Below are 20,845 nucleotides of genomic sequence, written 5' to 3' on the forward strand. Positions count from 1 at the left end.
CCCAAAGATGGGACATATTCTCCCAGAAATGCCAGCTTATTCTTTAAAAAACGGCCTTTTTTCCCCAAAATACCAGCCTTTTCCCTCTCTAGCATCTGTTTCCTCACCAATACCTGGCATTTTCTCCCAGAAACACCAGCTTTCTCACAGATACATCACCTTCCCCCCCCCCACATCAGACCTCTTCTCCCAGAAATACCAGGACTCTGCTGAATATTTCCCATTTCCTCCGGAACATACAGCATTACACTCCGCAAGAGGACAGTTTCTTTCAGAAATGTGGCATTTTATCACAGATACACCATTTTTATGCCCAGTAGAGCTCCTTTTCTCCCAGAAATAGCACTGCTCTTAGGAAGAGCTCCCATTTTCTAACCAAAATGCTGCTTTACACTCCTCAAGATCACACTTACCCCCATCAAGATGGCAGTGTCACAGAAATACCAGCTTCTGCCCCCAAAATGGGACTTTGGCTCTCCAAAACAAGACATTTTCTCCCAGAAATACCAGGACTCTTAGAAATACCTCACGTTTCATCTCAAGAATACTGCTTTCCACTCCTCAAGATCACACTGACTCCCATCACAATGGCCTTTTCTCCCACATACACCAGCTTTCTCCCAAATACACGACATTTTCTCCCACATACACCCGTTTTCTCCCAAAGATGGGACATATTCTCCCAGAAATGCCAGCTTATTCTTTAACAAACGGCCTTTTTTCCCCAAAATACCAGCCTTTTCCCTCTCTAGCGTCTGTTTCCTCACCAATACCTGGCATTTTCTCCCAGAAACACCAGCTTTCTCACAGATACATCACCTTCCCCCCCCCACATCAGACCTCTTCTCCCAGAAATACCAGGACTCTGCTGAATATTTCCCATTTCCTCCGGAACATACAGCATTACACTCCGCAAGAGGACAGTTTCTTTCAGAAATGTGGCATTTTATCACAGATACACCATTTTTATGCCCAGTAGAGCTCCTTTTCTCCCAGAAATAGCACTGCTCTTAGGAAGAGCTCCCATTTTCTAACCAAAATGCTGCTTTACACTCCTCAAGATCACACTTACCCCCATCAAGATGGCAGTGTCACAGAAATACCAGCTTCTGCCCCCAAAATGGGACTTTGGCTCTCCAAAACAAGACATTTTCTCCCAGAAATACCAGGACTCTTAGAAATACCTCACGTTTCATCTCAAGAATACTGCTTTCCACTCCTCAAGATCACACTGACTCCCATCACAATGGCCTTTTCTCCCACATACACCAGCTTTCTCCCAAATACACGACATTTTCTCCCACATACACCCGTTTTCTCCCAAAGATGGGACATATTCTCCCAGAAATGCCAGCTTATTCTTTAAAAAACGGCCTTTTTTCCCCAAAATACCAGCCTTTTCCCTCTCTAGCGTCTGTTTCCTCACCAATACCTGGCATTTTCTCCCAGAAACACCAGCTTTCTCACAGATACATCACCTTCCCCCCCCCACATCAGACCTCTTCTCCCAGAAATACCAGGACTCTGCTGAATATTTCCCATTTCCTCCGGAACATACAGCATTACACTCCGCAAGAGGACAGTTTCTTTCAGAAATGTGGCATTTTATCACAGATACACCATTTTTATGCCCAGTAGAGCTCCTTTTCTCCCAGAAATAGCACTGCTCTTAGGAAGAGCTCCCATTTTCTAACCAAAATGCTGCTTTACACTCCTCAAGATCACACTTACCCCCATCAAGATGGCAGTGTCACAGAAATACCAGCTTCTGCCCCCAAAATGGGACTTTGGCTCTCCAAAACAAGACATTTTCTCCCAGAAATACCAGGACTCTTAGAAATACCTCACGTTTCATCTCAAGAATACTGCTTTCCACTCCTCAAGATCACACTGACTCCCATCACAATGGCCTTTTCTCCCACATACACCAGCTTTCTCCCAAATACACGACATTTTCTCCCACATACACCCGTTTTCTCCCAAAGATGGGACATATTCTCCCAGAAATGCCAGCTTATTCTTTAAAAAACGGCCTTTTTTCCCCAAAATACCAGCCTTTTCCCTCTCTAGCGTCTGTTTCCTCACCAATACCTGGCATTTTCTCCCAGAAACACCAGCTTTCTCACAGATACATCACCTTCCCCCCCCCACATCAGACCTCTTCTCCCAGAAATACCAGGACTCTGCTGAATATTTCCCATTTCCTCCGGAACATACAGCATTACACTCCGCAAGAGGACAGTTTCTTTCAGAAATGTGGCATTTTATCACAGATACACCATTTTTATGCCCAGTAGAGCTCCTTTTCTCCCAGAAATAGCACTGCTCTTAGGAAGAGCTCCCATTTTCTAACCAAAATGCTGCTTTACACTCCTCAAGATCACACTTACCCCCATCAAGATGGCAGTGTCACAGAAATACCAGCTTCTGCCCCCAAAATGGGACTTTGGCTCTCCAAAACAAGACATTTTCTCCCAGAAATACCAGGACTCTTAGAAATACCTCACGTTTCATCTCAAGAATACTGCTTTCCACTCCTCAAGATCACACTGACTCCCATCACAATGGCCTTTTCTCCCACATACACCAGCTTTCTCCCAAATACACGACATTTTCTCCCACATACACCCGTTTTCTCCCAAAGATGGGACATATTCTCCCAGAAATGCCAGCTTATTCTTTAAAAAACGGCCTTTTTTCCCCAAAATACCAGCCTTTTCCCTCTCTAGCGTCTGTTTCCTCACCAATACCTGGCATTTTCTCCCAGAAACACCAGCTTTCTCACAGATACATCACCTTCCCCCCCCCACATCAGACCTCTTCTCCCAGAAATACCAGGACTCTGCTGAATATTTCCCATTTCCTCCGGAACATACAGCATTACACTCCGCAAGAGGACAGTTTCTTTCAGAAATGTGGCATTTTATCACAGATACACCATTTTTATGCCCAGTAGAGCTCCTTTTCTCCCAGAAATAGCACTGCTCTTAGGAAGAGCTCCCATTTTCTAACCAAAATGCTGCTTTACACTCCTCAAGATCACACTTACCCCCATCAAGATGGCAGTGTCACAGAAATACCAGCTTCTGCCCCCAAAATGGGACTTTGGCTCTCCAAAACAAGACATTTTCTCCCAGAAATACCAGGACTCTTAGAAATACCTCACGTTTCATCTCAAGAATACTGCTTTCCACTCCTCAAGATCACACTGACTCCCATCACAATGGCCTTTTCTCCCACATACACCAGCTTTCTCCCAAATACACGACATTTTCTCCCACATACACCCGTTTTCTCCCAAAGATGGGACATATTCTCCCAGAAATGCCAGCTTATTCTTTAAAAAACGGCCTTTTTTCCCCAAAATACCAGCCTTTTCCCTCTCTAGCATCTGTTTCCTCACCAATACCTGGCATTTTCTCCCAGAAACACCAGCTTTCTCACAGATACATCACCTTCCCCCCCCCACATCAGACCTCTTCTCCCAGAAATACCAGGACTCTGCTGAATATTTCCCATTTCCTCCGGAACATACAGCATTACACTCCGCAAGAGGACAGTTTCTTTCAGAAATGTGGCATTTTATCACAGATACACCATTTTTATGCCCAGTAGAGCTCCTTTTCTCCCAGAAATAGCACTGCTCTTAGGAAGAGCTCCCATTTTCTAACCAAAATGCTGCTTTACACTCCTCAAGATCACACTTACCCCCATCAAGATGGCAGTGTCAGAGAAATACCAGCTTCTGCCCCCAAAATGGGACTTTGGCTCTCCAAAACAAGACATTTTCTCCCAGAAATACCAGGACTCTTAGAAATACCTCACGTTTCATCTCAAGAATACTGCTTTCCACTCCTCAAGATCACACTGACTCCCATCACAATGGCCTTTTCTCCCACATACACCAGCTTTCTCCCAAATACACGACATTTTCTCCCACATACACCCGTTTTCTCCCAAAGATGGGACATATTCTCCCAGAAATGCCAGCTTATTCTTTAAAAAACGGCCTTTTTTTCCCAAAATACCAGCTTTCTCACAAACACCTGTCATTTTCCAACCAAGTCTGCTACTATCTCCCAGGAACAGCCGGTTTCCGAGAAATACCTGACGTTTGCTCTCCCAAATACTACTTGACACTCCTCCAGAGGACATTGTCTCCCCTATTTACCACGTTGTCTCCCCAAGAGACCACTTGGCACACCAAAAAGACCACCGTTGCTCTCCAGTACAAGATCTTCTTTCCCACCGGTTCCCACTTTTCTCCCCCAGCTATGTCATTTCCTCCCAGAAATGCCACTTTTCCCTTGGAAATTTCACCTTCTCTTCCAAAAAGAGGAGATTTGCTCCCAGAAATACCCCTTCTCTTACAACTGCCACACGCTTTCTCCCCAAAAAGCCTCCATGACAATGCCAACTGGGACACTTGCAGCCAAGAAGAGGACACCTTCTCTCAGAAAGACCACTTTTCTCCCCAAGAGAGGAGATTTTCTCCCAATTGGATGACATTTGCTGTAAGAAAGACCTCTTTTCTTCCCTCAAGAGGACATTGTCTTTCCCACTGAGGACATTTTCTCCCAGAAGTGCCGCTACTCTGTGAAACACCTCCATTTCCTCCCAAATCTACTCCATGACACGCCTCAGGATGACACTTACTCCCCGATTTGGGGCATTTTCTCCCAGAAATACCACTTCTCTCCCAAAGGGATGGCCTTTTCCCTCTCTAGCATCTGTTTCCTCACCAATACCTGGCATTTTCTCCCAGAAACACCAGCTTTCTCACAGATACATCACCTTCCCCCCCCACATCAGACCTCTTCTCCCAGAAATACCAGGACTCTGCTGAATATTTCCCATTTCCTCCGGAACATACAGCATTACACTCCGCAAGAGGACAGTTTCTTTCAGAAATGTGGCATTTTATCACAGATACACCATTTTTATGCCCAGTAGAGCTCCTTTTCTCCCAGAAATAGCACTGCTCTTAGGAAGAGCTCCCATTTTCTAACCAAAATGCTGCTTTACACTCCTCAAGATCACACTTACCCCCATCAAGATGGCAGTGTCACAGAAATACCAGCTTCTGCCCCCAAAATGGGACTTTGGCTCTCCAAAACAAGACATTTTCTCCCAGAAATACCAGGACTCTTAGAAATACCTCACGTTTCATCTCAAGAATACTGCTTTCCACTCCTCAAGATCACACTGACTCCCATCACAATGGCCTTTTCTCCCACATACACCAGCTTTCTCCCAAATACACGACATTTTCTCCCACATACACCCGTTTTCTCCCAAAGATGGGACATATTCTCCCAGAAATGCCAGCTTATTCTTTAAAAAACGGCCTTTTTTCCCCAAAATACCAGCCTTTTCCCTCTCTAGCATCTGTTTCCTCACCAATACCTGGCATTTTCTCCCAGAAACACCAGCTTTCTCACAGATACATCACCTTCCCCCCCCCACATCAGACCTCTTCTCCCAGAAATACCAGGACTCTGCTGAATATTTCCCATTTCCTCCGGAACATACAGCATTACACTCCGCAAGAGGACAGTTTCTTTCAGAAATGTGGCATTTTATCACAGATACACCATTTTTATGCCCAGTAGAGCTCCTTTTCTCCCAGAAATAGCACTGCTCTTAGGAAGAGTTCCCATTTTCTAACCAAAATGCTGCTTTACACTCCTCAAGATCACACTTACCCCCATCAAGATGGCAGTGTCACAGAAATACCAGCTTCTGCCCCCAAAATGGGACTTTGGCTCTCCAAAACAAGACATTTTCTCCCAGAAATACCAGGACTCTTAGAAATACCTCACGTTTCATCTCAAGAATACTGCTTTCCACTCCTCAAGATCACACTGACTCCCATCACAATGGCCTTTTCTCCCACATACACCAGCTTTCTCCCAAATACACGACATTTTCTCCCACATACACCCGTTTTCTCCCAAAGATGGGACATATTCTCCCAGAAATGCCAGCTTATTCTTTAACAAACGGCCTTTTTTCCCCAAAATACCAGCCTTTTCCCTCTCTAGCGTCTGTTTCCTCACCAATACCTGGCATTTTCTCCCAGAAACACCAGCTTTCTCACAGATACATCACCTTCCCCCCCCCACATCAGACCTCTTCTCCCAGAAATACCAGGACTCTGCTGAATATTTCCCATTTCCTCCGGAACATACAGCATTACACTCCGCAAGAGGACAGTTTCTTTCAGAACTGTGGCATTTTATCACAGATACACCATTTTTATGCCCAGTAGAGCTCCTTTTCTCCCAGAAATAGCACTGCTCTTAGGAAGAGCTCCCATTTTCTAACCAAAATGCTGCTTTACACTCCTCAAGATCACACTTACCCCCATCAAGATGGCAGTGTCACAGAAATACCAGCTTCTGCCCCCAAAATGGGACTTTGGCTCTCCAAAACAAGACATTTTCTCCCAGAAATACCAGGACTCTTAGAAATACCTCACGTTTCATCTCAAGAATACTGCTTTCCACTCCTCAAGATCACACTGACTCCCATCACAATGGCCTTTTCTCCCACATACACCAGCTTTCTCCCAAATACACGACATTTTCTCCCACATACACCCGTTTTCTCCCAAAGATGGGACATATTCTCCCAGAAATGCCAGCTTATTCTTTAAAAAACGGCCTTTTTTCCCCAAAATACCAGCCTTTTCCCTCTCTAGCATCTGTTTCCTCACCAATACCTGGCATTTTCTCCCAGAAACACCAGCTTTCTCACAGATACATCACCTTCCCCCCCCCACATCAGACCTCTTCTCCCAGAAATACCAGGACTCTGCTGAATATTTCCCATTTCCTCCGGAACATACAGCATTACACTCCGCAAGAGGACAGTTTCTTTCAGAAATGTGGCATTTTATCACAGATACACCATTTTTATGCCCAGTAGAGCTCCTTTTCTCCCAGAAATAGCACTGCTCTTAGGAAGAGCTCCCATTTTCTAACCAAAATGCTGCTTTACACTCCTCAAGATCACACTTACCCCCATCAAGATGGCAGTGTCAGAGAAATACCAGCTTCTGCCCCCAAAATGGGACTTTGGCTCTCCAAAACAAGACATTTTCTCCCAGAAATACCAGGACTCTTAGAAATACCTCACGTTTCATCTCAAGAATACTGCTTTCCACTCCTCAAGATCACACTGACTCCCATCACAATGGCCTTTTCTCCCACATACACCAGCTTTCTCCCAAATACACGACATTTTCTCCCACATACACCCGTTTTCTCCCAACGATGGGACATATTCTCCCAGAAATGCCAGCTTATTCTTTAAAAAACGGCCTTTTTTTCCCAAAATACCAGCTTTCTCACAAACACCTGTCATTTTCCAACCAAGTCTGCTACTATCTCCCAGAAACAGCCGGTTTCCGAGAAATACCTGACGTTTGCTCTCCCAAATACTACTTGACACTCCTCCAGAGGACATTGTCTCCCCTATTTACCACGTTGTCTCCCCAAGAGACCACTTGGCACACCAAAAAGACCACCGTTGCTCTCCAGTACAAGATCTTCTTTCCCACCGGTTCCCACTTTTCTCCCCCAGCTATGTCATTTCCTCCCAGAAATGCCACTTTTCCCTTGGAAATTTCACCTTCTCTTCCAAAAAGAGGAGATTTGCTCCCAGAAATACCCCTTCTCTTACAACTGCCACACGCTTTCTCCCCAAAAAGCCTCCATGACAATGCCAAATGGGACACTTGCAGCCAAGAAGAGGACACCTTCTCTCAGAAAGACCACTTTTCTCCCCAAGAGAGGAGATTTTCTCCCAATTGGATGACATTTGCTGTAAGAAAGACCTGTTTTCGTCCCTCAAGAGGACATTGTCTTTCCCACTGAGGACATTTTCTCCCAGAAGTGCCGCTACTCTGTGAAACACCTCCATTTCCTCCCAAATCTACTCCATGACACGCCTCAGGATGACACTTACTCCCCGATTTGGGGCATTTTCTCCCAGAAATACCACTTCTCTCCCAAAGGGGAGAAACCACTTCTCTCCCTTTTCCCTCTCTAGCATCTGTTTCCTCACCAATACCTGACATTTTCTCCCAGAAACACCAGCTTTCTCACACATACATCACCTTCTCCCCCCCACATCAGATGTTCCCTCCCAGAAATATGGCATTTGATCACAGATATACTCTTTCAAGGGAATACCAGGTTTCATAAAAATACCTCATAATTTCTCCATGAAGTTCGTTAGCAAGATGACACTTTCACCCTAAATAGGAGATTTTCTCTCAGAAATGCATGCTTCCCACTCACAGAACGGCATCTTCTCCCCAAATTAGGACATTATCTCCCCGAAATACCACATTTCTCCAATCCAATGACATTATCTCTACGGAGAGTTTGCAGTTGCTGCCCGTTAAATCTCTTTTCTCCCCGAATACCACTTTCAGACTTCAACAGCGGTCTTGTCGGATGCCGAGAAAGGGCGACTTCAGCCGGATGCTTTTCTCGGACGAGCGGCTTCTTCTGCGCACATCCCAAAGGAGTGGTTCTGACTTCTCCTTGTGTCCATGCATTCTGCACTACGCTTCTCTCTCATTCTTAACCCTTGATTCCTAGGGACATTTCGTTTTTCTCTGTTTTTCCGATGCTACACTTCAGCATTCTGTGACGAACATAGTAGAAGGGAAAAGCCCCTCTAATAAGGTAGCTAGAAGTTCCAGGAGAGACACACGTTGTGCTTTCAGAGAGGACGTTACAGAAAGTCGAGAGATGTGGATTCTTTCCTGCGGAGAAAAAACCCCCTGTTTTCAGGCAATGCAGTATTCTGAAATCGCACGTTCTCGGCATAGCAATTTCGCTATTTCGCTCTCGTGGGTGGACGGCGCCACTCTCTGTTAACCGCTTCGGAGAGTTTGCAGTTGCTGGCCGAGAAATCGCGGTTCTCCCCGAATGCCGCTGTGTGCCTTCAGCAGCGGTCTCGTCTCTCTCGCATGCCGAGAAAGAGCGACTTCAGCCGGATGCTTTTCTCGGACGAGCGGCTTCTTCTGCGCACATCGCAAAGGAGCGGTTCTTGTCTTCTCCTTGTGTCCATGCATTCTGCACTACGCTTCTCTCTCATTCTTAACCCTTGATTCCTAGGGACATTTCGTTTTTCTCTGTTTTTCCGATGCTACACTTCAGCATTCTGTGACGAAAAGAGTGGAAGGGAAAAGCCCCTCTAATAAGGCAGCTAGAAGTTCCAGGAGCGACACACGTTGTGCTTTCAGAGAGGACGTTACAGAAAGTCGAGAGATGTGCATTCTTTCCTGCGGAGAAAAAACCCCCTGTTTTCAGGCAATGCAGTATTCTGAAATCGCACGTTCTCGGCATAGCAATTTCGCTATTTCGCTCTCGTGGGTGGACGGCGCCACTCTCTGTTAAGCGCTTCGGAGAGTTTGCAGTTGCTGGCCGAGAAATCGCGGTTCTCCCCGAATGCCGCTGTGTGCCTTCAGCAGCGGTCTCGTCTCTCTCGCATGCCGAGAAAGAGCGACTTCAGCCGGATGCTTTTCTCGGACGAGCGGCTTCTTCTGCGCACATCGCAAAGGAGCGGTTCTTGTCTTCTCCTTGTGTCCATGCATTCTGCACTACGCTTCTCTCTCATTCTTATGCCTTTCCGTTTATTCCTAGGGACATTTCGTTTTTCTCTGTTTTTCCGATGCTACACTTCAGCATTCTGTGACGAACAGAGTGGAAGGGAAAAGCCCCTCTAATAAGGCAGCTAGAAGTTCCAGGAGCGACACACGTTGTGCTTTCAGAGAGGACGTTACAGAAAGTCGAGAGATGTGGATTCTTTCCTGCGGAGAAAAAACCCCCTGTTTTCAGGCAATGCAGTATTCTGAAATCGCACGTTCTCGGCATAGCAATTTCGCTATTTCGCTCTCGTGGGTGGACGGCGCCACTCTCTGTTAAGCGCTTCGGAGAGTTTGCAGTTGCTGGCCGAGAAATCGCGGTTCTCCCCGAATGCCGCTGTGTGCCTTCAGCAGCGGTCTCGTCTCTCTCGCATGCCGAGAAAGAGCGACTTCAGCCGAATGCTTTTCTCGGACGAGCGGCTTCTTCTGCGCACATCGCAAAGGAGCGGTTCTTGTCTTCTCCTTGTGTCCATGCATTCTGCACTACGCTTCTCTCTCATTCTTATGCCTTTCCGTTTATTCCTAGGGACATTTCGTTTTTCTCTGTTTTTCCGATGCTACACTTCAGCATTCTGTGACGAACAGAGTGGAAGGGAAAAGCCCCTCTAATAAGGCAGCTAGAAGTTCCAGGAGCGACACACGTTGTGCTTTCAGAGAGGACGTTACAGAAAGTCGAGAGATGTGGATTCTTTCCTGCGGAGAAAAAACCCCCTGTTTTCAGGCAATGCAGTATTCTGAAATCGCACGTTCTCGGCATAGCAATTTCGCTATTTCGCTCTCGTGGGTGGACGGCGCCACTCTCTGTTAACCGCTTCGGAGAGTTTGCAGTTGCTGGCCGAGAAATCGCGGTTCTCCCCGAATGCCGCTGTGTGCCTTCAGCAGCGGTCTCGTCTCTCTCGCATGCCGAGAAAGAGCGACTTCAGCCGGATGCTTTTCTCGGACGAGCGACTTCTTCTGCGCACATCGCAAAGGAGCGGTTCTTGTCTTCTCCTTGTGTCCATGCATTCTGCACTACGCTTCTCTCTCATTCTTATGCCTTTCCGTTTATTCCTAGGGACATTTCGTTTTTCTCTGTTTTTCCGATGCTACACTTCAGCATTCTGTGACGAACATAGTAGAAGGGAAAAGCCCCTCTAATAAGGCAGCTAGAAGTTCCAGGAGCGACACACGTTGTGCTTTCAGAGAGGACGTTACAGAAAGTCGAGAGATGTGGATTCTTTCCTGCGGAGAAAAAACCCCCTGTTTTCAGGAAATGCAGTATTCTGAAATCGCACGTTCTCGGCATAGCAATTTCGCTATTTCGCTCTCGTGGGTGGACGGCGCCACTCTCTGTTAACCGCTTCGGAGAGTTTGCAGTTGCTGGCCGAGAAATCGCGGTTCTCCCCGAATGCCGCTGTGTGCCTTCAGCAGCGGTCTCGTCTCTCTCGCATGCCGAGAAAGAGCGACTTCAGCCGGATGCTTTTCTCGGACGAGCGGCTTCTTCTGCGCACATCGCAAAGGAGCGGTTCTTGTCTTCTCCTTGTGTCCATGCATTCTGCACTACGCTTCTCTCTCATTCTTAACCCTTGATTCCTAGGGACATTTCGTTTTTCTCTGTTTTTCCGATGCTACACTTCAGCATTCTGTGACGAACAGAGTGGAAGGGAAAAGCCCCTCTAATAAGGCAGCTAGAAGTTCCAGGAGCGACACACGTTGTGCTTTCAGAGAGGACGTTACAGAAAGTCGAGAGATGTGGATTCTTTCCTGCGGAGAAAAAACCCCCTGTTTTCAGGCAATGCAGTATGCAGAATTCACACGTTCTTGGCATCACAGTTCCGTTATTTCGCTCACGCACGTCTAAATCGGCTCTCGCGTTGAACCGCTTCGGAGAGTTTGCAGTTGCTGGTCGAGAAATCGCGGTTCTCCCCGAATGCCGCTGTGTGCCTTCAGCAGCGGTCTCGTCTCTCTCGCATGCCGAGAAAGAGCGACTTCAGCCGGATGCTTTTCTCGGACGAGCGGCTTCTTCTGCGCACATCGCAAAGGAGCGGTTCTTGTCTTCTCCTTGTGTCCATGCATTCTGCACTACGCTTCTCTCTCATTCTTATGCCTACCGTTTATTCCTAGGGACATTTCGTTTTTCTCTGTTTTTCCGATGCTACACTTCAGCATTCTGTGACGAACAGAGTGGAAGGGAAAAGCCCCTCTAATAAGGCAGCTAGAAGTTCCAGGAGCGACACACGTTGTGCTTTCAGAGAGGACGTTACAGAAAGTCGAGAGATGTGGATTCTTTCCTGCGGAGAAAAAACCCCCTGTTTTCAGGAAATGCAGTATTCTGAAATCGCACGTTCTCGGCATAGCAATTTCGCTATTTCGCTCTCGTGGGTGGACGGCGCCACTCTCTGTTAAGCGCTTCGGAGAGTTTGCAGTTGCTGGCCGTTAAATCGCGGTTCTCCCCGAATGCCGCTGTGTGCCTTCAGCAGCGGTCTCGTCTCTCTCGCATGCCGAGAAAGAGCGACTTCAGCCGGATGTCTTTCTCGGGCGAGCGGCTTCTTCTGCGCACATCGCAAAGGAGCGGTTCTTGTCTTCTCCTTGTGTCCATGCATTCTGCACTACGCTTCTCTCTCATTCTTATGCCTTTCCGTTTATTCCTAGGGACATTTCGTTTTTCTCTGTTTTTCCGATGCTACACTTCAGCATTCTGTGACGAACAGAGTGGAAGGGAAAAGCCCCTCTAATAAGGCAGCTAGAAGTTCCAGGAGCGACACACGTTGTGCTTTCAGAGAGGACGTTACAGAAAGTCGAGAGATGTGGATTCTTTCCTGCGGAGAAAAAACCCCCTGTTTTCAGGCAATGCAGTATTCTGAAATCGCACGTTCTCGGCATAGCAATTTCGCTATTTCGCTCTCGTGGGTGGACGGCGCCACTCTCTGTTAACCGCTTCGGAGAGTTTGCAGTTGCTGGCCGAGAAATCGCGGTTCTCCCCGAATGCCGCTGTGTGCCTTCAGCAGCGGTCTCGTCTCTCTCGCATGCCGAGAAAGAGCGACTTCAGCCGGATGCTTTTCTCGGACGAGCGGCTTCTTCTGCGCACATCGCAAAGGAGCGGTTCTTGTCTTCTCCTTGTGTCCATGCATTCTGCACTACGCTTCTCTCTCATTCTTATGCCTTTCCGTTTATTCCTAGGGACATTTCGTTTTTCTCTGTTTTTCCGATGCTACACTTCAGCATTCTGTGACGAACAGAGTGGAAGGGAAAAGCCCCTCTAATAAGGCAGCTAGAAGTTCCAGGAGCGACACACGTTGTGCTTTCAGAGAGGACGTTACAGAAAGTCGAGAGATGTGGATTCTTTCCTGCGGAGAAAAAACCCCCTGTTTTCAGGCAATGCAGTATTCTGAAATCGCACGTTCTCGGCATAGCAATTTCGCTATTTCGCTCTCGTGGGTGGACGGCGCCACTCTCTGTTAACCGCTTCGGAGAGTTTGCAGTTGCTGGCCGAGAAATCGCGGTTCTCCCCGAATGCCGCTGTGTGCCTTCAGCAGCGGTCTCGTCTCTCTCGCATGCCGAGAAAGAGCGACTTCAGCCGGATGCTTTTCTCGGACGAGCGGCTTCTTCTGCGCACATCGCAAAGGAGCGGTTCTTGTCTTCTCCTTGTGTCCATGCATTCTGCACTACGCTTCTCTCTCATTCTTATGCCTTTCCGTTTATTCCTAGGGACATTTCGTTTTTCTCTGTTTTTCCGATGCTACACTTCAGCATTCTGTGACGAACAGAGTGGAAGGGAAAAGCCCCTCTAATAAGGCAGCTAGAAGTTCCAGGAGCGACACACGTTGTGCTTTCAGAGAGGACGTTACAGAAAGTCGAGAGATGTGGATTCTTTCCTGCGGAGAAAAAACCCCCTGTTTTCAGGCAATGCAGTATTCTGAAATCGCACGTTCTCGGCATAGCAATTTCGCTATTTCGCTCTCGTGGGTGGACGGCGCCACTCTCTGTTAAGCGCTTCGGAGAGTTTGCAGTTGCTGGCCGAGAAATCGCGGTTCTCCCCGAATGCCGCTGTGTGCCTTCAGCAGCGGTCTCGTCTCTCTCGCATGCCGAGAAAGAGCGACTTCAGCCGGATGCTTTTCTCGGACGAGCGGCTTCTTCTGCGCACATCGCAAAGGAGCGGTTCTTGTCTTCTCCTTGTGTCCATGCATTCTGCACTACGCTTCTCTCTCATTCTTATGCCTTTCCGTTTATTCCTAGGGACATTTCGTTTTTCTCTGTTTTTCCGATGCTACACTTCAGCATTCTGTGACGAACAGAGTGGAAGGGAAAAGCCCCTCTAATAAGGCAGCTAGAAGTTCCAGGAGCGACACACGTTGTGCTTTCAGAGAGGACGTTACAGAAAGTCGAGAGATGTGGATTCTTTCCTGCGGAGAAAAAACCCCCTGTTTTCAGGCAATGCAGTATGCAGAATTCACACGTTCTTGGCATCACAGTTCCGTTATTTCGCTCACGCACGTCTAAATCGGCTCTCGCGTTGAACCGCTTCGGAGAGTTTGCAGTTGCTGGTCGAGAAATCGCGGTTCTCCCCGAATGCCGCTGTGTGCCTTCAGCAGCGGTCTCGTCTCTCTCGCATGCCGAGAAAGAGCGACTTCAGCCGGATGCTTTTCTCGGACGAGCGGCTTCTTCTGCGCACATCGCAAAGGAGCGGTTCTTGTCTTCTCCTTGTGTCCATGCATTCTGCACTACGCTTCTCTCTCATTCTTATGCCTACCGTTTATTCCTAGGGACATTTCGTTTTTCTCTGTTTTTCCGATGCTACACTTCAGCATTCTGTGACGAACAGAGTGGAAGGGAAAAGCCCCTCTAATAAGGCAGCTAGAAGTTCCAGGAGCGACACACGTTGTGCTTTCAGAGAGGACGTTACAGAAAGTCGAGAGATGTGGATTCTTTCCTGCGGAGAAAAAACCCCCTGTTTTCAGGAAATGCAGTATTCTGAAATCGCACGTTCTCGGCATAGCAATTTCGCTATTTCGCTCTCGTGGGTGGACGGCGCCACTCTCTGTTAACCGCTTCGGAGAGTTTGCAGTTGCTGGCCGAGAAATCGCGGTTCTCCCCGAATGCCGCTGTGTGCCTTCAGCAGCGGTCTCGTCTCTCTCGCATGCCGAGAAAGAGCGACTTCAGCCGGATGCTTTTCTCGGACGAGCGGCTTCTTCTGCGCACATCGCAAAGGAGCGGTTCTTGTCTTCTCCTTGTGTCCATGCATTCTGCACTACGCTTCTCTCTCATTCTTATGCCTTTCCGTTTATTCCTAGGGACATTTCGTTTTTCTCTGTTTTTCCGATGCTACACTTCAGCATTCTGTGACGAACAGAGTGGAAGGGAAAAGCCCCTCTAATAAGGCAGCTAGAAGTTCCAGGAGCGACACACGTTGTGCTTTCAGAGAGGACGTTACAGAAAGTCGAGAGATGTGGATTCTTTCCTGCGGAGAAAAAACCCCCTGTTTTCAGGCAATGCAGTATGCAGAATTCACACGTTCTTGGCATCACAGTTCCGTTATTTCGCTCACGCACGTCTAAATCGGCTCTCGCGTTGAACCGCTTCGGAGAGTTTGCAGTTGCTGGTCGAGAAATCGCGGTTCTCCCCGAATGCCGCTGTGTGCCTTCAGCAGCGGTCTCGTCTCTCTCGCATGCCGAGAAAGAGCGACTTCAGCCGGATGCTTTTCTCGGACGAGCGGCTTCTTCTGCGCACATCGCAAAGGAGCGGTTCTTGTCTTCTCCTTGTGTCCATGCATTCTGCACTACGCTTCTCTCTCATTCTTATGCCTTTCCGTTTATTCCTAGGGACATTTCGTTTTTCTCTGTTTTTCCGATGCTACACTTCAGCATTCTGTGACGAACAGAGTGGAAGGGAAAAGCCCCTCTAATAAGGCAGCTAGAAGTTCCAGGAGCGACACACGTTGTGCTTTCAGAGAGGACGTTACAGAAAGTCGAGAGATGTGGATTCTTTCCTGCGGAGAAAAAACCCCCTGTTTTCAGGCAATGCAGTATTCTGAAATCGCACGTTCTCGGCATAGCAATTTCGCTATTTCGCTCTCGTGGGTGGACGGCGCCACTCTCTGTTAAGCGCTTCGGAGAGTTTGCAGTTGCTGGCCGAGAAATCGCGGTTCTCCCCGAATGCCGCTGTGTGCCTTCAGCAGCGGTCTCGTCTCTCTCGCATGCCGAGAAAGAGCGACTTCAGCCGGATGCTTTTCTCGGACGAGCGGCTTCTTCTGCGCACATCGCAAAGGAGCGGTTCTTGTCTTCTCCTTGTGTCCATGCATTCTGCACTACGCTTCTCTCTCATTCTTATGCCTTTCCGTTTATTCCTAGGGACATTTCGTTTTTCTCTGTTTTTCCGATGCTACACTTCAGCATTCTGTGACGAACAGAGTGGAAGGGAAAAGCCCCTCTAATAAGGCAGCTAGAAGTTCCAGGAGCGACACACGTTGTGCTTTCAGAGAGGACGTTACAGAAAGTCGAGAGATGTGGATTCTTTCCTGCGGAGAAAAAACCCCCTGTTTTCAGGCAATGCAGTATTCTGAAATCGCACGTTCTCGGCATAGCAATTTCGCTATTTCGCTCTCGTGGGTGGACGGCGCCACTCTCTGTTAAGCGCTTCGGAGAGTTTGCAGTTGCTGGCCGAGAAATCGCGGTTCTCCCCGAATGCCGCTGTGTGCCTTCAGCAGCGGTCTCGTCTCTCTCGCATGCCGAGAAAGAGCGACTTCAGCCGGATGCTTTTCTCGGACGAGCGGCTTCTTCTGCGCACATCGCAAAGGAGCGGTTCTTGTCTTCTCCTTGTGTCCATGCATTCTGCACTACGCTTCTCTCTCATTCTTATGCCTTTCCGTTTATTCCTAGGGACATTTCGTTTTTCTCTGTTTTTCCGATGCTACACTTCAGCATTCTGTGACGAACAGAGTGGAAGGGAAAAGCCCCTCTAATAAGGCAGCTAGAAGTTCCAGGAGCGACACACGTTGTGCTTTCAGAGAGGACGTTACAGAAAGTCGAGAGATGTGGATTCTTTCCTGCGGAGAAAAAACCCCCTGTTTTCAGGCAATGCAGTATGCAGAATTCACACGTTCTTGGCATCACAGTTCCGTTATTTCGCTCACGCACGTCTAAATCGGCTCTCGCGTTGAACCGCTTCGGAGAGTTTGCAGTTGCTGGTCGAGAAATCGCGGTTCTCCCCGAATGCCGCTGTGTGCCTTCAGCAGCGGTCTCGTCTCTCTCGCATGCCGAGAAAGAGCGACTTCAGCCGGATGCTTTTCTCGGACGAGCGGCTTCTTCTGCGCACATCGCAAAGGAGCGGTTCTTGTCTTCTCCTTGTGTCCATGCATTCTGCACTACGCTTCTCTCTCATTCTTATGCCTACCGTTTATTCCTAGGGACATTTCGTTTTTCTCTGTTTTTCCGATGCTACACTTCAGCATTCTGTGACGAACAGAGTGGAAGGGAAAAGCCCCTCTAATAAGGCAGCTAGAAGTTCCAGGAGCGACACACGTTGTGCTTTCAGAGAGGACGTTACAGAAAGTCGAGAGATGTGGATTCTTTCCTGCGGAGAAAAAACCCCCTGTTTTCAGGAAATGCAGTATTCTGAAATCGCACGTTCTCGGCATAGCAATTTCGCTATTTCGCTCTCGTGGGTGGACGGCGCCACTCTCTGTTAACCGCTTCGGAGAGTTTGCAGTTGCTGGCCGAGAAATCGCGGTTCTCCCCGAATGCCGCTGTGTGCCTTCAGCAGCGGTCTCGTCTCTCTCGCATGCCGAGAAAGAGCGACTTCAGCCGGATGCTTTTCTCGGACGAGCGGCTTCTTCTGCGCACATCGCAAAGGAGCGGTTCTTGTCTTCTCCTTGTGTCCATGCATTCTGCACTACGCTTCTCTCTCATTCTTATGCCTTTCCGTTTATTCCTAGGGACATTTCGTTTTTCTCTGTTTTTCCGATGCTACACTTCAGCATTCTGTGACGAACAGAGTGGAAGGGAAAAGCCCCTCTAATAAGGCAGCTAGAAGTTCCAGGAGCGACACACGTTGTGCTTTCAGAGAGGACGTTACAGAAAGTCGAGAGATGTGGATTCTTTCCTGCGGAGAAAAAACCCCCTGTTTTCAGGCAATGCAGTATTCTGAAATCGCACGTTCTCGGCATAGCAATTTCGCTATTTCGCTCTCGTGGGTGGACGGCGCCACTCTCTGTTAACCGCTTCGGAGAGTTTGCAGTTGCTGGCCGAGAAATCGCGGTTCTCCCCGAATGCCGCTGTGTGCCTTCAGCAGCGGTCTCGTCTCTCTCGCATGCCGAGAAAGAGCGACTTCAGCCGGATGCTTTTCTCGGACGAGCGGCTTCTTCTGCGCACATCGCAAAGGAGCGGTTCTTGTCTTCTCCTTGTGTCCATGCATTCTGCACTACGCTTCTCTCTCATTCTTATGCCTTTCCGTTTATTCCTAGGGACATTTCGTTTTTCTCTGTTTTTCCGATGCTACACTTCAGCATTCTGTGACGAACAGAGTGGAAGGGAAAAGCCCCTCTAATAAGGCAGCTAGAAGTTCCAGGAGCGACACACGTTGTGCTTTCAGAGAGGACGTTACAGAAAGTCGAGAGATGTGGATTCTTTCCTGCGGAGAAAAAACCCCCTGTTTTCAGGAAATGCAGTATTCTGAAATCGCACGTTCTCGGCATAGCAATTTCGCTATTTCGCTCTCGTGGGTGGACGGCGCCACTCTCTGTTAACCGCTTCGGAGAGTTTGCAGTTGCTGGCCGAGAAATCGCGGTTCTCCCCGAATGCCGCTGTGTGCCTTCAGCAGCGGTCTCGTCTCTCTCGCATGCCGAGAAAGAGCGACTTCAGCCGGCTGCTTTTCTCGGACGAGCGGCTTCTTCTGCGCACATCGCAAAGGAGCGGTTCTTGTCTTCTCCTTGTGTCCATGCATTCTGCACTACGCTTCTCTCTCATTCTTATGCCTTTCCGTTTATTCCTAGGGACATTTCGTTTTTCTCTGTTTTTCCGATGCTACACTTCAGCATTCTGTGACGAACAGAGTGGAAGGGAAAAGCCCCTCTAATAAGGCAGCTAGAAGTTCCAGGAGCGACACACGTTGTGCTTTCAGAGAGGACGTTACAGAAAGTCGAGAGATGTGGATTCTTTCCTGCGGAGAAAAAACCCCCTGTTTTCAGGAAATGCAGTATTCTGAAATCGCACGTTCTCGGCATAGCAATTTCGCTATTTCGCTCTCGTGGGTGGACGGCGCCACTCTCTGTTAACCGCTTCGGAGAGTTTGCAGTTGCTGGCCGAGAAATCGCGGTTCTCCCCGAATGCCGCTGTGTGCCTTCAGCAGCGGTCTCGTCTCTCTCGCATGCCGAGAAAGAGCGACTTCAGCCGGATGCTTTTCTCGGACGAGCGGCTTCTTCTGCGCACATCGCAAAGGAGCGGTTCTTGTCTTCTCCTTGTGTCCATGCATTCTGCACTACGCTTCTCTCTCATTCTTACCCCTTGATTCCTAGGGACATTTCGTTTTTCTCTGTTTTTCCGATGCTACACTTCAGCATTCTGTGACGAACAGAGTGGAAGGGAAAAGCCCCTCTAATAAGGCAGCTAGAAGTTCCAGGAGCGACACACGTTGTGCTTTCAGAGAGGACGTTACAGAAAGTCGAGAGATGTGGATTCTTTCCTGCGGAGAAAAAACCCCCTGTTTTCAGGCAATGCAGTATGCAGAATTCACACGTTCTTGGCATCACAGTTCCGTTATTTCGCTCACGCACGTCTAAATCGGCTCTCGCGTTGAACCGCTTCGGAGAGTTTGCAGTTGCTGGTCGAGAAATCGCGGTTCTCCCCGAATGCCGCTGTGTGCCTTCAGCAGCGGTCTCGTCTCTCTCGCATGCCGAGAAAGAGCGACTTCAGCCGGATGCTTTTCTCGGACGAGCGGCTTCTTCTGCGCACATCGCAAAGGAGCGGTTCTTGTCTTCTCCTTGTGTCCATGCATTCTGCACTACGCTTCTCTCTCATTCTTATGCCTTTCCGTTTATTCCTAGGGACATTTCGTTTTTCTCTGTTTTTCCGATGCTACACTTCAGCATTCTGTGACGAACAGAGTGGAAGGGAAAAGCCCCTCTAATAAGGCAGCTAGAAGTTCCAGGAGCGACACACGTTGTGCTTTCAGAGAGGACGTTACAGAAAGTCGAGAGATGTGGATTCTTTCCTGCGGAGAAAAAACCCCCTGTTTTCAGGCAATGCAGTATTCTGAAATCGCACGTTCTCGGCATAGCAATTTCGCTATTTCGCTCTCGTGGGTGGACGGCGCCACTCTCTGTTAAGCGCTTCGGAGAGTTTGCAGTTGCTGGCCGAGAAATCGCGGTTCTCCCCGAATGCCGCTGTGTGCCTTCAGCAGCGGTCTCGTCTCTCTCGCATGCCGAGAAAGAGCGACTTCAGCCGGATGCTTTTCTCGGACGAGCGGCTTCTTCTGCGCACATCGCAAAGGAGCGGTTCTTGTCTTCTCCTTGTGTCCATGCATTCTGCACTACGCTTCTCTCTCATTCTTAACCCTTGATTCCTAGGGACATTTCGTTTTTCTCTGTTTTTCCGATGCTACACTTCAGCATTCTGTGACGAACAGAGTGGAAGGGAAAAGCCCCTCTAATAAGGCAGCTAGAAGTTCCAGGAGCGACACACGTTGTGCTTTCAGAGAGGACGTTACAGAAAGTCGAGAGATGTGGATTCTTTCCTGCGGAGAAAAAACCCCCTGTTTTCAGGCAATGCAGTATTCTGAAATCGCACGTTCTCGGCATAGCAATTTCGCTATTTCGCTCTCGTGGGTGGACGGCGCCACTCTCTGTTAACCGCTTCGGAGAGTTTGCAGTTGCTGGCCGAGAAATCGCGGTTCTCCCCGAATGCCGCTGTGTGCCTTCAGCAGCGGTCTCGTCTCTCTCGCATGCCGAGAAAGAGCGACTTCAGCCGGATGCTTTTCTCGGACGAGCGGCTTCTTCTGCGCACATCGCAAAGGAGCGGTTCTTGTCTTCTCCTTGTGTCCATGCATTCTGCACTACGCTTCTCTCTCATTCTTACCCCTTGATTCCTAGGGACATTTCGTTTTTCTCTGTTTTTCCGATGCTACACTTCAGCATTCTGTGACGAACAGAGTGGAAGGGAAAAGCCCCTCTAATAAGGCAGCTAGAAGTTCCAGGAGCGACACACGTTGTGC

The sequence above is a fragment of the Phasianus colchicus genome, chromosome 9 (genome assembly GCF_987193195.1).
Source record: "Phasianus colchicus chromosome 9, bPhaCol1.hap1.1, whole genome shotgun sequence".
Taxonomy (NCBI): domain Eukaryota; kingdom Metazoa; phylum Chordata; class Aves; order Galliformes; family Phasianidae; genus Phasianus; species Phasianus colchicus.